Source organism: Mustela nigripes, chromosome 9 (genome assembly GCF_022355385.1).
Source record: "Mustela nigripes isolate SB6536 chromosome 9, MUSNIG.SB6536, whole genome shotgun sequence".
NCBI classification, from domain to species: Eukaryota; Metazoa; Chordata; class Mammalia; order Carnivora; family Mustelidae; genus Mustela; species Mustela nigripes.
In genome coordinates this window covers 65,987,492-66,005,639 of record NC_081565.1, presented here as the reverse complement: position 1 = coordinate 66,005,639, position 18,148 = coordinate 65,987,492, and positions in this window count along the sequence as shown.

Genomic DNA, 18,148 nt, shown 5'->3' with positions numbered 1-18,148 from the left:
TGAAGATGACCATCTCTGTGCAGTGTCAGTCACTAAAACAAAACTAAATAAAGACCCCACAGAATGTTAGCATTCTTAGGGACATTCACTGGTAAATGGGGACTGTGAACCTGGCATGCCAGAAGACATTATAATAGGAATGCTAATTGCTCTTATGAACATTTTGTTTATTTCATTTTTAAAAAATTTTTTAGAGAGTGGGGAGGGTCAGAAGGAGAGGGAGAGAGACAACCCCAATGGGGGCTCAATCTCACAACCCTAAGATCATGACCTGAGCTGAAATCAAGAGTCAGATGCTTAACCAACAGAGCCATTCAGGTGCTCCTCTTATGAACATTCTAATTTACAGACACAGACACATCCTGTGAAGGCTGTGGGTTTTGCTAGATTAGAAATGGTGAACATTTCTGTTTTAGAATAAAAAGATAAATCCTTGCTAGGAATGCAATTGATCATTAAATGGGTGGTCTGTGAGAACGTAGAAGAGGAAGTAGTGTCACAAGAACTGGCAGGTGTTGGATAAGGTAATATATACGCAGCATGCAGTCCCTCATGTATTTTTTTAAGCCCAAATGGGCATACATGGAAAAGTAATTATGTCAATAGAATTCAAGACTTCAATTCAAGTCTTTGAAACAAGCTTGCAATTTTTTTTTCTTTGAATGAATGTATACTCTACATACGTATTTAGTTCTGGGCAAGGAATCACCGTGGACTATTAATTTTAAACTCTGTGAGGCTAGGCAGTGTTCCTGGTTCTCATAACGGTGCCTATCACTAATGAGCAGTTATTGAATGAATGAGTGAATAAGCAATGAATCAGTAAGCAAATACCCAACCACTGCTGCAAAAAAACTAGGGAGTCACCAGAATGAGGTTTTAATTGTATTTGTTTGTTTTATTTTGGCAACACATATTGCCCATTTTAGCTGGGTTTCTTTGGGAGAATTGGGGTGTGTGTGTGTGTGTGCGCACTGCAAACTGTTGTCTGTTCTTATAAAATTGTGTGCATTCTTTGTGGGTGATTGTGTTGTGAAAGGCTCAGACCTGATGTGGTGAGGACTTCTGGATGTTTATGGAGTTGAGTGTATCGTCCTCCTTGTGCAGCAGAAGGATTTGTAGCAACAAACTGGTCTACGTGTGGGTAGATGTGAAAACGACCATTCCTTAACATACTGAAGTCAGGCAAGTATTATCAGCAATAACTAGGTGTTGTTGATCTTCGGGGGAGCAAGCAGTAGGGGGATAGAGGTCCTCAATGTCAATCCTATGGGAGAAAGTGCCTTTTGTCATGGAATGGGAGGCTGGGCCATAGGAGGAGGGCGCGCACTCTCTCTCTCTCCCTCTATCTCTCTGTCTTTGGCTCTTTTTCAGGGCTTTGTGGCAAAAATCTGCACTCCAGAAAGAAGGCAGGAGAGCTGGATTTTGAGATATAGTGGCAAGGTAGGAGCCAAGATAGAGGATTCTTGGGACCTGAGTAGGATAAGCATGTGGGCTGGACTACTAAATAAACAAGGTCATCCTTAAGGTGCTTCCACGACTATCTGGGCCTTTGGGAAAATGAATTCAGTGGATTGTGATCATGTCAGTCCCTTAGTTGGGTCGCTGGCTTGGACAAGTATCTAACGATTTTTGAAGTTAAAGGGCCAGGGTCACCCGAGTCTCCTTTTTTTCATCTTAAATACCTCTTCTTGCTGCGAGTGATTCCCAGGTCCAAGAGTCTTGATTTCATTGTCTTTCATCTTTTCTATGTTGCCTTCCTTGTTAGGAAAACAGCCTTTTTTCTCTCAAATCTTCCCTTTGCTTGTCATACAAGCTGGCACATGTGCAGCATATAATCTGAGAAAGGAAAACAATGGGATCTGGTATTTATTAATAAAGGATCGATTGTGTGAGACGTTTTGCATATGTTCTTGTATTCATTCCCCTTGACAACTGTGACACAGAAGTATAAGTATCCCCATTTCGCAGTTGTGAAAGCCAAGACACAGAAGGCTAAATCTTGCCTAACCTAGGGAACAAGAGCACTGTACCTGGAATTATTTGGCTCCGGAATCCATGCAATTTCTTTCATGTCATCAATCTGTGCTTCACTCCTGGGCCCTTCTTTAATGTCCTCTCTGGATAGAGAGGTAGACATGAGGTAGCATCAGGAGCGGGACAGGTGTGTAGGCACGCAGGTCGCATGGGGGAACAGGCGCCATCTTGGTGAGTCCTCAGCTCCTGCCCTGTTCCTGCTTCTGCGTCCTCCCTGGCTCCTTCATCCCACCACAATCTCCTGCCTCTGAAAGAAGTCACAACAAGGGATTTGTCACTTGAGATCAAACCAGTGATCCCTCCAGCTCAGTTTCCTGCCTCTTGAGTTTGGCTGAGTCATGACACTTGAGCAGAATGCTGGGCAGCCCCAAGGCGAGCAAACAATGTTGCGTGGTGTATGTGGGATGAAAACATGCCGGCTGACCCCAGACCCGTGTGTGCCCCAGAGCAGTAGATTTAATGAAGAAAGTGGCCAGGTGAGGTCACAGACCAAATTCCAGGCATGTTTTGCCCACACCGGCTGGAAGGGTCTCCTTGCATCTCTCTGTCAGATTTATAGACACATCTGAATCTCATTTTTAAAATTCCAGCCTCCGAGCTTTGATATATTCCTTTCTAGTACTTTTCTGCTGGGCCTGAGAAGCCAAAAAAATACTTGCATCTGCCTCACAATTCAGATTAACAGGAGAGGAAAATATAAAATGGTCTTTGAAATTATTTTGATACAATTTATAATGTTGGCATCCTAGGGTGCAGGGAGATCATTTGTTTTAAAATGTTTTCTTCCTTCGAGTGGCATTGGTGGATATCCACTGCCCTGTCTTTTAAGTGATCTTTCAATTAATTTCCCCACAACTTAAGCAAGCTGAGTTCCTCTGAAAGCCATTGAGATCGTATGCCCTAACCAAGGCTAATGGTTCATCAACAAAGCAGGCCACAAGGGCCATTTCAGTGCCCGGGATGAGAGATTCTAGGTCAGATACTGTAAAGTCAGTTCGCCCTGACTCCAAGAGTGATGGTGTAGAGAACAGAAGAGTCTTGAGTCAAGTGCCGAGTCAGAGGTGGGGGTTCATGTACGGAAGGACCAGACCCAAAGCCCCAAGGCCATGGAGTTTAAAGCTCCGTGCCCCAGGTCTCCATGGTAAGCAGGCCAGGAGTTGCCTCCTCCTGTCTGCAGTGGGTCCTCTGTGAGGGACACCAGGCTGGACTGGATCCCCCCCAGGATCTCCTTTAGTGGGCATGACTCACTCAGCCAGGAAACCTGGTACTGGTGCTGCCACCAGGAGTGGAGCTGAGTGTTGTGTTGTTCTGCCTCGCCTTGTCTTTCCCTCTCCTGCCTGCTGCCTGCCTCCGTGTTTCCTTCCTTCCTTCCCTCTCTCTTCCTTTCTTCACTTCCCCCCACTCCTTTCTTGCCTGCAGTGTGCATTTTGGTGTACACTTTCCACATCTCTTTTGTGCTCATTTTTCTCTTTCTTTATGAGGTGGAGTTAAGTCTGGCCCATGGGAGTGACGGGGCTTTAGCCCGAAGAAGAGCAACAACAACACCCACACGGCCTCTCCCACCCCGCCTTTGCCCCTCTTGCCTTTATCATGAACATGACAAGTGGATTTCAGGATCTTGCCTGCAACTTCTCTCAGATTACCGGAGTCCCAACACTGTGGAGATACAGAGGGATCCTCTGAAGGATTCCATGTTTGAGCTCTTCCGGGAGAGCCCGTACCCGGGGCCCAGATCTTCGTGGCTGGCGTATCTGGAAGGTGAACTGAGCGCAGAATCAGGCGGGTTGAGAAGACGGGCAGATGGGCGTCCGGAGCGGTGGTCAAGAGTTCAAGTTGATTACATTGGCATTTTTCTTTGGAAAGTTGCAAAGCACTGACATTTAAATATCCTCCCCGTTAATTAAAGGTTTTAATATAACAGGGGCAAAGGACGTTAATGAGCATCGTGGCACCCTGATTGCTGAATTAATGACTAAGCGAAGGAGTCGCAGAGTCCGGGCTTATCTACCATTAGGCATCTCTGAGCTGGCGAGAGGAGCGAATGGACGAGGATCACCGTGGAGATGATTGAGTTTCTCAAGCAGCCTGTGTTATTTTAATTAGACCGGGATATTGAGAACATGGTGCATTGATAAACTGAAGAAATAATGAAGGTTGTTTCTTCACCCTTCATCTCTTTTCACCCCCTTCAAATGAAGCAATTATTTCCCTGACCTCAGGAACTGAATTTCAAAGAGGTCTGAAGACAGGCTGAGGCCTGCTGCTCTGGTGAATTCTGTGGTGCCCAATTACTGACCTCAGGAGTCAGCATTCCGAAGATTAGAGTCACGGGGAATTTGCTTCACAGACTCACTGCTAATAATATACCTTCCGTGCAGACACCATTAACCTGCCTTTTCCAGTTAGCCAGTAAGGTATGTCTCGGGGCAAAATTGTTATCAGCTCTCAGGGGGTCAGGCCCCTGGCTCTAATTAGAAACAGAGGCACCTGCAGGGGAATGTAATAAAAGCAGCCAGCGAGTCAATGCTGACAGCGAAGGAAGGCAAGGTGAGAAGTCGTTCTACGTGCTGGAACCTTCAGGAACAACGCACCTCTGATGCCGAAAGAAGGGCCGATCCTTCCGAGATCCGGCCTCTTACAAGGAGCTCTGATTTTCCCTGCAAGTTTGAGTCTCACAAGCCGGGCAGGGGATCTTGTTGATAGCGACCTGATTTAGATGCACCTGAGGACACACTGGGTTCCTCCCCCCACCTGGAGAGCCCCATCATTGAGCTGAATTAGGTGGACATTTGCTGAGAGGTGCTGGGTGTGGGACGTTGTGTGTGGGTGGGGAGGAGGCCCTTCCAGGGGGTTCCCTGAGAGAACCGAACCTGAATGCCCAGGATACGCATAGTGGGTTAGGAATGAACTTGACTCCTATGCAATGTGCCATCCATGGAGGGTTGGGAACACACTGGCTCATTTTTTGTAGGGCTGGATTCCTCAGGTAACATCCCTGACAGAGGCTGGATCCTGGGCTCAGCGCTCTTCTGCCACCAGCCCTCTGACACTTCAGTATAAAAGCGCACTTCTTCTCTGGAAAACAGGCCTTGCCATTAGCTGATGACAAACATGCCCCCGGTTCTGGCTGGTGGGCCATGCCGAGTCCCTGTCTGATGGGCATTCCGAAGTTCTCTTCTCTCTCCGGGTTTTCTGCATTCCTTCCTCTTCTCTGTCTATCATGTAGCTCTTCTTACCCCCTCTGTCCTGCTCCCGGGGCCCTGGTACCACCTGGAGTGAAAAGCCAGAACCTCAGGTCCTGAGGTTTGGGACTTTGGGACGAACCCCAGTTCTTCACATTCTATATAGCAAAGCGGCTGGGAGACACACCTCTTTCTTCCCATAGTGTAATTCTGCCGTGTCATTTAACTTTGTATGAGTCTACCCCTGTTCTCTCTCCGCTTACCACCTTTCCAAATGTCCCAAGTAGTAGGTCATGGCGTTGTCTCGGGACAACTGAATTAGCCAGAACTCTTCTCAAAGCTGTCACTGCTGTGGGAGGTTAGTTTTAGTTTAAATATTCATTTTATAATGAAAGCAGTGTTTCAAAGTTGTTTTTGCCTTCACCACAGGGTTTTGCTCTTTCCAGTGATCGAGAGTCTTTTCTTGACACTTTTTTAAAAAAGAGTTTTATTTATTTATTTGTTAGAGAGAGAGTGCGCGTGTGAGAGGGGGAGCAGCAGGCGGAGGGAGAAGCAGGCTCCCTGCTGAGCAAGGAGCCTGATTCGGGACTCCATCTTGGAGCTGTGGGATCCTGACCCAAGCTGAAGGCAGATGCTTCACCAACTGAGCCACCCAGGCGCCCCTTTACTTGACACTTTTATAATGTTCACACTGCATTTCTTCCATCTCAAACTCCAAGAGACTCTGAGACTTAAGGATGGTTTCCAAACTGGGCCCCTAGTCCGGGAGCTGGTCCAGGAGGAGAGTTTGAGCCCTTGTGCCCCTGCTTCAACCACAGTGACTTGACTTTGCTTGGGAGCTACCCTTGCTGTCAGATTCTATCAGAGTCAAGGGTTCAGCAAAGGCTGAGGACCATGGCCGCAGGGAGCAGCTCCAGGCTGACTGCCGGGAAATGGGCAAAGAGCCACTAGAAGTCAGCACTCCTGAGTACCTTGTCTTTAGCCACTGGCCTGGAGGAAAAGTGCTCACAGCCTCCCTTGAAGGACCTGTGATCATTTCTGTAGGGAATCCTTAAGACAAACAACTTGAGAGATTTAACAGATGAAAACTCATAATCCAGAGGAAAAATAGGAAAGAAGAGGAAGAAACATTGATTTTAAGTCCAGAAAGTCCTAATGGAGTACAGATGAACCAGAAGGAACATGACCTTAAAATCCTTAATTTGAAGCTGCTAGCCTGGAAAGGTCAAGTTAGAAGTAATGTCTCCGAAAGTTTCAACTTGTCCTTAGTAGAATCTTTAGTAATAGATGCCATGGAACTATGCGGTGCACATTCTAGAATCGAGGCTCTCCAGTTTTCATCCATCAGTGTCACCTGGAAGTGTGATAGAACTAGAGACTTCCAGTCTCCACCTGCAGACATTCTAATTCCCTAGGTCTGGAGTGGGGGTCTGAGAAGCAACATTTATTATCAGGTGAGAATGACTGGTAGACTGTAAACCTGGAAGCTGGCTTTGCTTAACTTCATTTGCACCAGAAAAAGGCATGACTGCTAATTAGCCTGGAAACTGAGGTCATTGGATAGATCAACTTTCGGTCATTCTGCTGCAGAGCATTGAGCAAGTATGGCTGGAATTTAAGATGGTCCAACATCGTCAGCATTTATAGTGGCACGATAGAAATGTTCTTTCCTCTCTTCTGTTGTCATTTTTGTTTCAGGCTGCAAGCTGTGCAAATAAGTAGCTCAGTGTTCCTTCACAGCTCGTTATTTTGTGGAGGAGGTCCCTGTGTCTACCACCAAATCAGCCCTGCAGATATAGTTCCCAAATCCGTAAGCTTGAAGACGATCTGGGCAGACCCTTTCTTCACTGTTGCCAGAGCCCCCCAATCCTTGTGCCTTTGTATGTCTCTTCAGCAGACGATGCCCTCTTCACCCTGTCAAATCTTATCCATCCTTAACGGTTTATTACAAATGTCATGTCCTCCTAAAGCATTTCCTGATTTGCTTCTTCCACTCTCCCTTTCCTAAAGAGTCAACTCTGATTTCCATTATCTTTGAGCCCACAAAACTCACAGATATATGTTCCATCTGTCCTTTATTTTGGATTTGAACACTACAACACAACCCGTAGATATATTTGTGAGTGGACTTCCTAGTCTCTCCATCTTGCCCCGACCTCTTTGAGGGAGTGAGGTGTCCTTTCTGGGATCTCCTGGTGCCCCCCATGGAGATTCTGACCGGTGGGAACAGCAGTGTGACCTGGATCGGCTCCCCACCCTCTTCGTTCCCCTCCTCGGGTCCTTGCCTTTTTGTTTTTATTAAAAAAATTTTTTTTTTTAATTTTAAGATTATTTATTTATTTATTTATTTGTCACAGAGAGAGAGCGCCAGCTTACGCACCCAAGCAGGCAGAGTGGCAGGCAGAGGTGAAGAGAGAAGCAGGCTCCTGCCGAGCAAGGAGTCCAATGCGGGACTCGAACCCAGGACCCCAGGATCATGACCTGAGCCAAAGGCAGCAGCCCAACTGACTGAGCCACCCAGGCGTCCCTGCCAAAGAATTTTTTAAAAAAAGATTTCATTTAAAGAATTATTTATTCGAGTGAGAGAAAGAGAGTGAGAGAGGGAGCATGAGCTGGGTAAGTGAGGAGAGGGAGAAGCGGACTTCCCAGTGAGCAAGGCTCCTGATGCAGGACTCCAACCCAGGTCCCTGAAACCATGACCTGAGCAGAAGGCAGAAGCTTAACCTACTGAGCCACCCAGGTGCCCCAGTTCTTTGTCTTTTTATTCCTTTCCTGGAGTGTGGTGAACCTCTTCTGTGAAGGGCCAGAGTGGAAGTACATTAGGCTTTGAAGGCCACGGGCTTTCTGTTGAACTGTCCAACTCAAAAACAGTGGAGAACCCTGGGATCATGACCCCAGGGTCCTGATGGTGTCTAGCCACCCAGGCGCCCCATCGGTCTCCCTGTTTGTTGGGGAGTCTGCTTCTCCCTCTGCCCCCCTCCCCCACCGCTCATGCACACTCTTTCTCAAATAAATAAATAAAATCTTAAAAAAATATAAGAAGAAAGCAGCAGAGACAATGTGTAAATGAATAGGCATGTCTGTCTTCCAATAAGCCTTCTTTACGGACACTGAAACCTGAAGACTTGAATTTGATTCCTTTTGTTTATTATTTTTTTCCCAACTATTCAACAATGTGAGAACCGTTCTTAGCCTGCGGGCCATACAAAAATGGGCAGTGGTCCAATTTGGCCTAAGGAGCTTATGTACCAACCCCTGTCCTCTTGGAAAGTTCACATCCTTTTGCGTCTGGCTCCGATGAAGTCGCCAGCAATTTTCTATTCCCCTTGTAAGGGGTGGGTCAGGGTCATGGATCCTGAGATTCTGGGGCCTGAAGAGGGAAAGTAGAAGAGCCCTCAAGTTGCTGTGTCCTTCAGTAAGTATCTCAGATGCAACAAACAGAAAGCAAGGGGAGACTTTCTGATCTTTCTGCTCGTCTGTGCTTTTCTTATTGCCCTGAAGGAGTATTTCCTTCCAGTCTTGATTTAAAGTATCATTGTTTATGGTACATATTTTACTCCATTTAATTAATTTCCTGGAATTAAGCACTTTCAAAACCGTATTGTCTCTGCATCCTCCATCCAAATGCTTGGTACAAATTCAGGGCTCAAACCTTTTGAAATGAATCAATCCTAAGAATTCCTGTCCACTTTTATTTCTCCACCAACACCCTTTATTTGCGTTCTAGCCATCTGCACTCCCTTCTGCTATCCCCCCTATAAATCAGCAAATAGAGAACAACCAGAATGTGTCCTCAAAATTCGTTTACAAACATAGACTATCTTGAAAATCAAACAAAAATGGGATAGAATTAAGGGAAGACATAGCTACCTGTCTAGACACAGTTTCATGTCTTTTCTTAAATCCCAAGGTAGCTCTTCCTGGGGATGGAAGACACAATGGTACATCACCTGAGGGCTAACCCTCAACATGGCGGATCTGTGCGGGCTCGTTCAAGTGTTCAACATTCCCGCCGCTATGTGTATGAAGACGGCAGTGAGACTCGGCCTACTTTTGGGTTGGACTTGGTTGAATGTATCTTGCCTCCGTGAACAAGTCTAATGTTGCTCTGAGCCCCACCTCCACCCCATGTCTGCTTTCCCTGCCTTTCTTGAAAGCAGATGTGGAATTCGTAGTAGACAAGGAGTCTTTCTTTATATGATTAATGTCAGAGTTTTAGTGACCACGGAGAAACGGACATCGATCAGAATGGCAGCGGGGAGCAGAGTGGTCAGACAGAAACACGCTCTGAAGTACTTAAACGTGGCTTTGACTCTGGAATCCGAGCTAACACATCGGGGTCTCCGTTTACAAATTTTTCCCTGGTCAAAAAAATAAAACGTCTAATGAGCCCAAAGTATACTCCATAGCCATATTAAAGTTCTCATAAATCATTTATAAGATGCAAAGTAAACACGCCTGGCTCTTTGTATTTTAGTTCCTTGGCAGAAAGCACATTTCGGCTGGCCTCACGTCAGCAAGGGTATTTTCCCCAAACATTCAAACTCCTCCATCTAGTGTGATCTTTTATTTTATTTTAGTTTTTGAAATGAATACTTGACTTTCTGTCCCCTGGACATTGAACTGTGTGGCTTATGTGGACAGATTGGAGATGTACGTCGCCTTCCCTGATGATGTGTTGTCCTGCTACTCATCAGCCAGAGGATAAGCCCGTGCTCTATTTATCTAGAAAGTGCTTTTCCGGGAGACATTTGCAAGGAATCATGGCCCTATTTTCCAAAGACCTGTTTCAAGTCTGCTGATGTAACATGGGTAGGAGTGGCTCATGAGTTAAGAATGATTTTAGCATTTTAAAATTATTTTTAAAAATCAAGAGATTATTGAGTGATCTGTGGAAATCATATAAAATTCAGGTTTTGGTGTCCACAAATACAGTTTTGCTGGATTACAGCCACGCCCATTTTTTTCTGTGTTGTCTACAGTTGCTTTTGCTGGCGGTGTACAGTCCTGCAGCGGAGGCCTGCAAAGCCCTTCCAAAGAGTTTGCTGAGCCCTGGTTTAGAGTCTGGACTTTGGGTCTGCCTCTTATGGTGTGAGACCTGTAAGTTTTCTCGTTTATAAAATATTTTCTGGTCTGTGAAATATGGTTTACTCCATTGTTTACTCATGGGAATTGTGTGGGATTCTCCGGTGTCTTCGCTCCCTCTAGATGTCACTGGTCTAGCTGGGAGAATTCCACCCCTTCCCATCAAGGTCCCATGTGCACTGAGAGGCTTTGCGAGGTCGTGGACTTATCTGGTATTCGGAGTCAACGAACAGCTGCCTATCAATCTTTTGGGTTTGTTTTCGGTCAGGTCAACACCTTTAGCAGTCACAGAAAAGCCAAATTTTTTCTTTGTTGCCTGCAGGTGGGAATTCCAAGGTTTGAGCATGTAGTTTTTTGTTTTTATTTTTTTTAAGATTTTATTTATTTATTTGACACACAGAGATCACAAGTGGGCAGAGAGGCAAGCAGAGAGAGAGAGGAGGAAGCAGGCTCCCTGTAGAGCAGAGAGCCCGATGTGGGGCTCGATCCCAGGACCCTGGATCATGACCTGAGCTGAAGGCAGAGGCTTTAACCCACTGAGCAACCCAGGCACCCCTTGAGCATGTAGTTTTAATTTATGCTGTATATTCAGAAACAACCATCCAGGCCTATGGCCTTGGCATTCCCCCCCCTGGGCGGTGAACCACCCAGTTCCTTTGAGTCCACCTGCCGTAGGTGTGTGGGGTCCATGGCCTCAAGCACTGGTTTATCAGAGTTGTAGTTCTTGTAGGGGTTAATAAAATGAAGGAAAATAAATAAATAAAATGAATTTATTCATTTATTCAATAAAATGAAATAAAATGAAATAATAACAGAGAAATTGGTGTGTACCAGGGTTGGCATGCAGTAAGAATACAGTTGTTATCCTGGGTATTGTTCCCTGTGTCAATTCCCTCATACAACAATGTTTCCCCATCAAAAGCTATGCTCTCAGAACCTAAGGTTCATCACTTAGAACTCCATTTCTGTTTCCAACCCCAAGCCTGGCAGAATTACACTCAGAGATGTAGGGAATAGATCAATGAAAAGTTCATTACTCTTTAAACAATTTATTCAGGTCACCATCAAGGCTGTCTGTACTCCCGGTCAATAGTTACTTCCTGACCTATTTCTGGGTGAGATTGAAATCTCTCTCAAGACAAGGCTGGGTCTTCTTTGTTTTTGTAAGCTCAACCAGTACTTATTGAGCATCTACCACGGTAAAATTTATGGTGGGGTGGGGAAGAAGGGGTACAAAGGGAATTCTGTATTAGTAAGAGTGAGGACATTGTACCTTCATTGCAAAACAATTTCAATGTGGGAGGAAGGGTGTTAATCTAAGGCAGCTGGAAGGCAGCTGACTCTGGCAGAGGGGTATTCCTGGGCTGCAGAGACTGGTGAAGATTACAACAGAGTCCTTTGGTTCTATCTGAAGACAGTGTTGTTGAGAAGATGCTCTTGTGCAGTGTTTGCTGACATAAAGCAGCTTAAGTGTATTTTACTACTGTAGCCTGAGTGTATTTGCCAGTCAAATGGTGGATGAAAGAAAAAAGGACACCCAACTGGCTGTCTATCTATGCATTTTAGAATACAAAGATTTCACATGTCTAACAAGTCTTGACATCAGCCCCCATCCTATGAGTCACGTTAGGTAATGAGTGGGAAACATGGCTGCCAACAGAGATGCGTCCCTGGGCTTCTCCACCATTTACATCCCCAGGGATGTTGGCTCTAAAAAAAAAAGTCAATAGAGACAATTAAAGATCAAATTGAATATCCAGTGAAATGATCTTTTAAGAATGAGGCCAAAATAAAGACATTTTTAGACAAAAACAAACAAGAAAACCAAAACCCCAAAGGAGGTTACTACCATCAGTTCTTCCTTAATGAAAGGCTGAAAAATCTATTTCAGAAAGAAGAAAAATGAGCCCAGAGGAGCATCTAAGATACAAAAAGGAATGGGAATAAGTAACATGGTGTATTTCTTGGTAAATATAAACAAACACTGACTACATAAATAAGCTAGTTTATAGGCATATAACACCAACGTAGAAATAAAATCCTCAAATACCTAACATGGGAGTCAGAAGGATGTGATCAGTGAAGTGTTCTAATGTTCATTCATATAGTGTTCAAAATGAAGGTAAAATATCAAGTCATCTTTACTTTTAAAAGTTAATTATGCATCGTGATCATTTCTAGGACACCGCAAATAGAAGAAACAACCAAAGTGTGATTTTTCAAATCAGAAGAAGCAAAAATGGGACAGGGAAAAATAAAAACCAAAAACCAATGCTGAAGCCAAAAGAAAGCAAGACAAGGGGCATAAACTACAAAGCTTTGGACAAAGAGAAAATTCTGAACAAGGTGGTAAAAATCAATCCAAATATGTCATTAATCGAAACAATATCAGTAGTCTGTAATTGATAGTTAAGAGACAAATACTGGGTGCCTGGATGGCTCAGTCAGTTAAGTATCTGCCTTCGTCTCAAGTCATGATCACGGGGTGTTGGGATCGAGTCCTGGATCAGGCTCCTTGCTCAGCCAGGAGCCTGCATCACCCTCTCCCTCTACCCCTCCCCCTTGGTCATGATCTCTCTCTCTCTCTCTCTCTCATGCTCTCTTTCTCAAATAAATAAAATTTTAAAAGTATTAAAAAAAAAAGACAAATACTGTCACACTGGATGAACAAGTCAACAAACCAAAATCAATGCAGCAGATTTGTAACATAAATATCAATGCAGCAGATGATTCAGATATGGACTATTTATACATCCCTATAAAAAGATAATAAAGGTTGAATGTAAATGAGTAGAAAAAATTATACCAGACATATATGAACTCAAGACAACTGAAATAGCCAGGTTAATACTGGATAAAAACTGGTTTTAAGACAGAAAACATTTTGGAGATCGTTATATAATGCCAACTGAAAAAGATTCAAAATTTGACGTAATTACAAAATACAGAAAACAACAACCATAATGGTAGATTTTCAAACTCCTCCCTCAGATACTTATAGATAAGACAGATAAACACTCAGTAAGTATATAGGTTGACTTTATATATGGAACACTTCCCCCAGCAACTGGAGAACTTAGAGAGGATCTATGAACATTAACCTTATTTTTAGACATAAAGCAATCCTCAACAAAAATTAAAATGAGTGTCATTTAGACCATGTTGTATAAACAGAATGTAACTAAGTTAGAAATTGTAACAAAAAAGATAACTTGAAAACACAGTATATAGGTTGAGAAATTTTTAAATATGCTCCGAAAACTGATGAAACAAAGAAGAAACTAATACAGAAATTAGAAAATGATGTGAAACTGACAATTAAAGAAATTACTGCTCCTGGAAATTTGTGGACAGTTGCTATTCACTTCCAGCCATTGATACCATGTAGACATGGGGGCCCAAAGATGCCAGGACTTCTGATTCTTTTCAAAGGATCCTGGCAACCTGGGATTTTTAATGGGGAATTTCTGATCTTTACAACACAGTGTGGGTTCTCCTCTACCCCCCACTGAAACACTGGCAGGCCTGTCGATCACCTGTTTGTTCCCCACAGTGTGGGAAGTGGGAAATCATGGAAAATCTATTGATCTGGGGAATGATTCCATCACACTGGTCTGATTCAAAGCACTCAAGAGCTGGTAATATATGTATTATTTCATATATTTAAATACATTATAATATATATTTTACATAAATTAAATACATTATATAATTTTATATAAATATAACTATAAAATATTATATTATATATATTTTTTAATAGAAATGAATCTGACTCGATCCCTCACTGTTGTCGTAAGGCAGATACCAGTTGATCTTGGCCCTTTGTCACTCTCCCTTGGGTGCATAGAATCCCTGCAGTTTCTGTAGCCCAGGAAAATGACAAAGGCCCCTGATCCTAGGTCTCTGATGATCACTGTGGACATCACTGCATTGATCTGTTGGATTCTGACACGAAAGAAACATATAATTAATACTGGTTATTGTTGTGGTGGTTATTTATGAGCCCATTAGTAAAATAGATTTCATTTTACTGAGGTCTGAAGTGTCCAACACTTCAGATCAAGGTCATAACAAAGGATAGAGCCCTTTTTGAGTCTGTTAAATGAGTGAATTAAGAAGCTCAGAAGATGGCCAGCTTGGTGGAAAGCCTGGGCTAGGGGTGCTGCTTTAACATAAGAATCTCAATTTATGGCAGAGGAAGCAGAGAAGGAAAGGAGCTCTGGAAAAGTGGGGAAGGCACCTGAAGAGGGGGTGTTCATGTCCCTGAGACCTCCTGTCATTGAGATTTCAGTTTATCATGTCATCTCAAAATAGACTTCCCTGGTCAATGATTTGCTCCCATCACATGGCCTTATGCCAGCGATTTGGAAAGGATTTGTTACAATCTGACATTTTCTTGTTTATTGATTTATTTCTTCTTGTTCATGCTCTGCTAGAATAAAAGATAAATGTCTGTCTTGTTCACTTGTTGAGTCTCCAGAACCCAGAGTATGCTCTGCATAAATATTCATTGGCTGAGTGAATTTTGTAAACTCGTCCGAGTCCAGTTTTGCTTTTATTTATGTACATTGGGGAAAAGAGAGTCCACTAATATCTGGATTCTGGCAAGATAGGAGATGCAAGGAAGGACAGATTAGTAAGTGCATTTGCGACCCTCCTTTGTTTCCTCCGAATTCATCTAGGCCTTGAGGCCAAACCTCCTTTTGCAAAAGATTAAGATGGAGGGATTCGTTTTAGTTCCTTGTGGAACTAAACCAAGGTGGAGGCCTTGGTCACTCTAGAGAAGAGCACTTATTTCACAACTCAGAGAAACTTCTAGATGAAAAGAGGCGGCATAGGCTGCAAACAAAATTCAACAACATTTGGAGATGTGCAAGTCCCAAAACCATCCTTCCTTTGGGCTCTAATCAGAGCAGAACTGATAACAATCTTCTTTCTTCCATTTGGTTTTGCAGCTCAAACAAAACCTTCACTCTTGCCAAAACCTTTTAAATGGAGAAACATGGTGTTAAAGCGTTTTTGACAGGAAAGGAAGCTAATTGTCCTCATTTCATGATAAAGCTATTAATGTTTTTCGGAATAGCATATCCTGCTGCTCATAGAAGTCTTGATTTCAAGTGCATTTAACATTCCAGAGTGCTTTTTTCCTACTTATTTCACTTCATCTCTGCAACATTCTTAGATGTAAGTTATCAGTTCCATTTTAGAGGATATGAAAGCTATAACTCTAAGTGATTACATGATTTGCCCAGGGGCATTTAGCTACTTATCAGAAGACCTGGATTTCAATCTTGGCTTTGTTGTATGTAATGTTCGGAGCTCTTATCTCCATATGTGTTCAGTCTCAAAATTAACTCTCTCCTAAGAAGTTGGAAGCATCCCCAAATCAGAGCAATTAAAATATGGATTTAGGGAATGAGAGGAAATACTCTCGGATTACTTGTTCAAAAAAGGCTATATTTTACAATTATCCAGGCATGTACTGGTTATCACTGACAATGTTATATGCAATAATTAGCAAATTCTATTTTTATGGAGCATTATAGATCATAGTTATAAGGGGATAATAATGACACCTTATAATTGTGTTGTGCTTTTATCTTTCCAAAGAACTTTAGAATCTAGTATTTCATTTTATCCTTATAAGTGATGCCTTAAATTCTTATAGTGTGACATTTTTAGCAGGTTCCAGAGTCAGGTGACTCTTAGTAACATTTGCCAACTGTAGCAGAAACCCCATGCCATTGCCTAGGGTGAAAAAGGATGTTGAGTTGCCCTTAAAAATACCTGATAGTAAATTAAAAATGGGGAAAGAAAAATCCTACACATGTAAACACTCAGCTATCTAATTCTCTTGGGATTTCAGACTCTGTTCATAACAGTGCATGTTTTGGCATCACCTAAAACTATAAGCTGTATTCATTATAGTATAGAGTGAAATGTCAGTGAGCATTTTTGCTTTCACTTGTTGCTGGGATTAAGACCACATTAGCAATTAGCTATAACTCATTTGCTTCAGTAATTGCCCACAATTATTCATAATCTCATGGGTAATGGAGCACACAGCACAGTTGGCCCATGCTGCCTTTTGGGCACTGACCTCTTGGGTGAGAGGTCATCCCAGGCATGAGGAAGGGTGGGCTTTCAGTAGAGTCAGTTGGTCTGGTAGACAACACGTGCAAATAATTTACCAGAGACACGAAAAAGACATTGTACATGCAGGGAAAGCTTTATAATGTCTATTTAAGTGGAGAACAGAAAGACTTTTTGACTTGTTTGCTGCTTGAAAAGAATGCTCTGGAAAACAGTATGGTGGGCTTTCCTGAGAGTAGGCAAAATAGACTCAGTCTAGAATAGAAATCACACGTCTGTTCTGGGTAAAAATCTACACGGGATAGGAAGATAGAGAGTGTGACGGAGGCAAGAGCTTCTTGAGATGGAAACTTGTGGAGTCTTGGTCCAGAGCCCTTTCCAAAGCAAACAGCACTCTGGACTCCCACTCCCTCACTTGGTGCAGAACCCCAAAGTTGGTTAGCAAATGAAGCTCTCCCTAGCGGGGTGGTTGGCTGGAACAAGGGTTTCCAGTAATTGTGCCACAGGGCGGTAGGTTCATGACTTTAGTCTTATTTTCGCTTTTTAGTAAGAGAATGAATTACTCCCAAACAAGTTTTTATTGCTTAAATTTCTATTCTATATCGTAGTTGTTAAGAGTAGAGATTTTTGAGGTAATATAAAACTGTGTTCCAATCCTGGCTTTACTATATACCAACTGGGCAAGTTACTTAGCCTTCCTGAGTCCCAGTTTCTTTTTCTGTAAAATGGGTAAAATAATAAGTACTACCTCCTTGGGTTGTTGTGAAGATTCAAGAGCTAATGTTAAAGCTCTTACTATAGCACTTGGTATTAAGTACAGAATATATCCTTGTGGTTATTAGTAATGTTACTACCTTAGAAGGTGATACATGCTGTCCTATATGTTCCACACAATCTCCCTGTGCTTGTGTCATTTCCCCATGGCAAATGAGAAAACTGAGCCCCAGAAATGTATATGCTATGCTGAAGTTAACACTCTTAGTACATTAAGCCATAATTCAGAACTCTGATTGATCATCTTTCATTCAAAAGTCTCATTGATTTAAGATAATGGCATCGTATATGTTCTGTTGTTAGGCAGAGCTCTAGACTTTCTCCATATGCCATTGTGGTGAAGGATGCAATTTTCTTTCCTTAGATTCTTCAGCTCTGCCTACAACACTTTACTAGCTACACTTCTTTTTAATTAATGGAGCAGTCTGGTGGGTAGAATAATGACCCCACGAAGATAGCCATGTCTTAATCCCTAGAACCTGTGACTACATTAGGTTACGTGGCAGATAGAACTAAGGTGGTTAATCAGCTGACCATACAATAGGGAGATTATCCTGGATTATTTGGGAAAACCTAACGTAATCACAGGTTCTAGGGATTAAGACATGGCTATCTTCGTGGGGTCATTATTCTACCCACCAGACTGCTCCATTAATTAAAAAGAAGTGTAGCTAGTAAAGTGTTGTAGGCAGAGCTGAAGAATCTAAGGAAAGAAAATTGCATCCTTCACCACAATGGCATATGGAGAAAGTCTAGAGCTCTGCCTACAACACTTTACTAGCTACACTTCTTTTTAATTAATGGAGCAGTCTGGTGGGTAGAATAATGACCCCACGAAGATAGCCATGTCTTAATCCCTAGAACCTGTGACTACATTAGGTTACGTGGCAGATAGAACTAAGGTGGTTAATCAGCTGACCATACAATAGGGAGATTATCCTGGATTATTTGGGAAAACCTAACGTAATCACAGG